General features: G+C 44.9%; 1 non-coding gene across 1 annotated transcript; it reads left to right on the plus strand.

Annotated features, from left to right (window-relative positions):
• The first annotated feature begins 2704 nt into the window (after positions 1 to 2704).
• On the plus strand, positions 2705 to 2777 carry TRNAT-UGU (transfer RNA threonine (anticodon UGU)). Its single transcript has one exon. It is a non-coding gene; the product is annotated as a tRNA-Thr (tRNA).
• The last annotated feature ends 2402 nt before the right edge of the window (positions 2778 to 5179 follow it).

The raw sequence follows: 5179 nt of genomic DNA on the forward strand, positions 1-5179 counted from the left end.
TTGGCTGCTCTTTATTTTACACTATTGCAGGCCAAAGCTGCTTTGTGCAGCAAAGAACCGAACCCTGTGAAACACCAGTGAAACTGAACACAGCAGGGAACTGGGTGGCAGTCGAGGCAAAGGAGTTTGTAAAAGGGATTACAGCAGTGCACGAGAATTTCCAAGGATTTCCATGGATTTCCTAGGATTTCCATTAATTTCCTTGGACTAGCTGTCTGAAGAGTCATTGCTTTAGTTTCCCCTGAATGAAAGATATGGCAGTAAAATCATGGAATGTGCTTGGGATTAGCTTACTGAGCTCAACAAGACGGGCAAAAACTCACAGCAGCACAGGTGACATCTGTGGGTTAACACAGGGTTAATTAAACACTGACTTGTCCAGTGACCACACCTATTCTTACACTAACCACCCTATTTTCTAGCTTGGTGCTCGGTCTGGGCCTAGAGAAGAAATTTTAGAGAGTATAGATAAATGTGCATCTTAAGATGTCTGGCACACCTTTAAAGGTCAGTCATCCTACAGATCTTTCATTAAAACTTGCACGGTAAAAATTCACTGTTTTCAGCATTTAAAGTGTGTTAAAATGATTTTCCTAATCTTTTGATGCAGTCCTTAGGTTCCACCTAGTGGCTTTCAACAGTCATGAACTGCAGACTAGACAGGCATTTTATTGCTTCAATGCTTAATTCTCACATGTGTGTGGGTCTAGCTGCAGAAAGAATCATAGAGTCTTCTTTAGATGTAATTCTACAGTTTTGACCCAATCAATCCTTAGAAAAATAACTGCTTTTCATATTCCACAGGAATTATCCACTTTGAAACACTAGATACAAAACATGAGCTAAAACAAGATTTTAAAAATTGGAAGAAATAACCTGCTGTAGTATTTCCACTAAATTACCATTTATACCTGAGGCTGGGGAAGTTCCTGTGAAGGCTGCATCGACTCCCTTCTGAGGAACAGCCACCTCTAGACCAGGACTCGGATGACTTTCTGTAGAGGTTTACCTTCAGGTGGGATGAATTACATCCCAGAAGTGTCTCATTTCCTCATTTTCATTACAAAGAAAAGCCAAGGGGCTTGCTGATAGCGTAGTAGTACCACCACCACACCTCCTGAATCCCACCCAGGCTGTCTGACTAAGAAGCACTCTGACACAGCCCTTCAAGTGCAGCCCACCTTGTAGGGAGCTCTCACCCGGCAGCAAAAGGCATCTGGAAGCACGGCAATCACAACAGTTAGATCACAACACCTAAGTTTAAAAGCCCAATAGTGGCAGGTAGCCATGTTATCAAAGAAAACTTATTTCAACACTGCTCTTCTCTCAGAATACATCTTACCCTGCTGCTCAGCTGTGTTAGGCTGACGAAGGTAGGCTTGTCTTATAGCATGAAAAGTGTAAGACAGTTCTGCTCCTGCCTACTTGAAGATTATAAAACAATCTATGCTTATACTCCAGTTCCCTAAGGCATTAGCAGAACACTCACTACAGAGACATTTTAGCCCTCTTTGGAAGAGCTATAATCCCTCTAAAGAGTCACTGTCTTCAAAGGGGGAAAACAGCATCTAAAGAAATGTGAAACTTCATGAATTTATCAGCTGCCACATTAGAGGTCAAAAGCAGATATTTCAAAGTAATTTTAGTGCCTTACATAAAAAACAAGACAGAGTTCACCAGAACTGATCTAGTTTGTCCACAGAGATCATATCCATTTCTAAAGAGAAGGTGAAGTAAAACTCAAGAGAGAAAAAAAAAAAGAAGGAAATTGACCTAGTTCATGATTTGTGGAGTGTGGGACGGATGAAAGGTCTTTATTTCTGTCTATTCTCATTTCAAAGAGCTTTACTTTTGGTCACACACAGCTTGAGGCTGGCACCCAGCAAATCATGTCTGCTTTTCTAGAATATGACTGGTGTACAGCAGAGCTGCTGGATTTGTAACTCCACAGTCTCTCCGCTTCCTTTGCACAGCCCACCTTCTCACCTTCGCCTAAGCTTTCATGGAACATGTGGCAGATTGGTTCTTTCGTGCAAAGAAAAAGAGAAAAATCCTCAAATGACTTCAAACTTCCATAGTAAAAATCAAAAAATGAAGGCTCCACACTTCCTGTCTTGCTGTCGGGTTCATACCCCAGTCAAACGAGACGTGCGATTTATCTGCGAGAGTTAAACCAGGTTTTGTGCAACAGTGATTTCACAAAAGCTGAGGAGAATTACAACACGGAGCTATCTGCTTAAAGTGACTATCTCCCCATTCCGCACAAAACCAGGTGTTGAGCAGTCTTACCTCCCAAAACCTAGACTCAGGCAGCGGCTGCTCCCTCGCTCTCAGCGTGGGGGACGCCCGGGAGAAGCGGAAGCATTCTCCCCTGTGTCACCGATCCCCTCTCCGAGGCACGCCCGCCCTCAATCGGCGGTAGGCACGCCCGCCGCTCATTCCCGCCGACGGGAAAGGCCTCCTGTCACCCTCGGGTAACGCCGAGGGCGAGGGGGGCGCGGGAGCTGGATTCCCTCCCCCGCCAAGGGCAGCTTTTCCCCAGAGGACCTCCAGAGGCCCAGCTCAGGCCCGGGGGTGTCGCAGCCCCAACAGACGGGCTGTCCCGGGCCCAGCCCTGGCGGAGGCAGGGACCCCGCAGCACCGTGGGGGGAGCCTGCATCGCACAGGCACATGAGTAGTCGGCAAAAACATTGAAGCACTGTGTGGCTCCATAGCTCAGTGGTTAGAGCACTGGTCTTGTAAACCAGGGGTCGCGAGTTCGATCCTCGCTGGGGCCTCCCGTGGTTTTCGTATTTGTATTTTATTTAATTATCGTTTCTTCCCTAACCGAGTTGGGGGATCCCGGGAAGAGCGGGCGGCGGGGATCGCCTTTTGCATCCCGGCACGGCGCCTGCAGAGGGCGGCGGTGGGAGACAAGCGAAACATCGGAGTTCCAAACTGACGTGGGCTCGGCTGCCTCCGGGAACAGAAGCGAAAGGCGGTCCCAGCTCCGCTTCCCAAATCAATAATTTCCTGGATCTGAACGCCGAGGTTGTTACGGCGCCGGGTTGTTCTACGCGGGGTTGTCCACCGCGTAGAATCTGGAGTCGCAGGATGGTTCCAGCCCGTGGCTTGCCTCTAACGCGAGGTTTTGGGGGGGTTTGCTTGGTTTCTAGCGCTGTGATTGTGTTGGTGTTTCAGAGTTGCTGGACATTTCCAGCCCTTACTGGACCCTATGAAAGCTGCAGGTGAGCCTTACCTTGAAAAAATATTCATAGTATAACTTAGGCTGGAAGGGACTTTAAAGATCATCACATTCCAAGCCCATGCCATGGCAAGGGACACCTTCCACCACGTTGCTCAGAGCCCCATCCAACCTGGCTTTGAACACTTCCATGGATGGGACATCCACAACTTCTCTGGGCAACCTTTGCCAGAGCCTCACTGCCCTCACAGTGAAGATTTTCTTCCTAATATTCTGGGCAACCTTTGCCAGAGCCTCACTGCCCTCACAGTGAAGATTTTCTTCCTAATATTTAATCTAAACCTCCCCTCTGTCAGTTTGAAGCCATTTGCCCTTGTCCTGTCACTACCTGCCCTTGTAAAAAGTCCATCTCCAGCTTTCTTGTGGGCCTCCTTCAGGGTCTACAAGGCTGCTATAAGATTTCCCTGGAGCCTTCTCTTTTCCAGGCTGAACAGCCCCGATTCTCATAGTAGAAGTGCTCCAGCCATCTGAGTATCTTAGTTGTCCTCCTTCAAAAAATAAAATCTAACTTCATTGCCTGAAAGACAACTACTCTTGAAACACACTTTTCAGCTAAATGACAAAAAAAATTAAATAAAGGTGGGGTAATCAACATGTCTATTCCATATTCTTCAACAGAAGATTAAAGTCCTGAAATTTAGAGTCAGATTGATTAGACAGTCATACACATAGAAATCTTACCAGAATGTCTACCACAGGCTCTCGTAACTGCTTATGTCAGAAAAGGACATCACAGCAGGACTTGGAAGGTGGTGCTTTTAAAGTTTAATGTTTAATAGAACATATGTAGAGACTGCTAACACTGCCATTAATAGGGACACAGCTGGGAGCACACCATAACAAGTCAGCCAAAATCTCTTTCATTTGGTCACTATTCAACACTTTTGTTTCACCATTTTATAAGCTATTTGCTTTTTCTGGGACATCACTGAGCTTCAAAAGGTATTTTGCTTGTCTTCTCCACTTTTCCCTTAGGTAGTGCTGCTTTCTTTGGAAGAACCTCCTTGTCTCTGGCTAGGTGGGAGCTCTTCATTTTTGGCAAAAGTGGTGGTGGTGCAGTTCTGGAGTTGTGTCCAGTCTTCTTTCCCTTGTGAGGTTTAGCCTCAGCTTTGATTCTCTGTCTCTACCAGATGGAGCTGGTTTTCCTGTTGATGCTTTTACTTTGGTGGATGTGGTCTTTTTTGCTTTCTTAGAAGAAACTCTTGGGGTGGCTGCAGTGAGGGTAGAAGGTTTTTTGAAGGCATGGTTCTTGAAGGTTCATTTTGCAGCTCAAGGACAGTCTCTGAGTAAAGTAATTAACATGGTTCAGCCTTCCTGCTTTAAGGCAAAAGGCTTATTCAGAGATATGACTGAGAGAAACACTTATTAGACCTATAGTCAAGAAAAAGAGCTGAAATTATGCAAGAAGAAATGCATACTATAAACCTCTCTTCTTCCATCAAAAGACCCTTGTTTTTCTTGGAAATAAAATTATTGACTTTAGAAATTAGGAATGTATATTTAAGGAAAATTACTTCCAGACAGAATATAATAAAACTTTGCACACTTCTCTAGTAGACTTAACAACATTAATTGTTCATAATACACTAATATCTGGAAATCCCAGACAAAATAATATCAACTTGCTAAACATTGGTTTCTACTCAAGATATAACTCCTGCCCCAGCTGCATGGGGGCAGAATGCAGCTTGGAAAAAGGAAGATTGAAAACTTAGGGAGAAAAAATAATCAGGGGCTGGGGTTAAGCAAAGGCACAGCATCAAGTAGACAGCAGAAGCTGTGTTTGATTATCACATAAATGTGATGACCAACCTTCAGGATTGCTCCTGCTCAGTGCTGTAGTTGTTAAGACTCCTGAAGGTTTCAATCACATGCCTGTAAGATAATGTATATGTTTTGCTTCTCTTTAAAATCAAAGCTTGACAACTTACTTGC

The sequence above is a fragment of the Melospiza melodia genome, chromosome 3 (assembly GCF_035770615.1).
Source record: "Melospiza melodia melodia isolate bMelMel2 chromosome 3, bMelMel2.pri, whole genome shotgun sequence".
Taxonomy (NCBI): Eukaryota; Metazoa; Chordata; class Aves; order Passeriformes; family Passerellidae; genus Melospiza; species Melospiza melodia.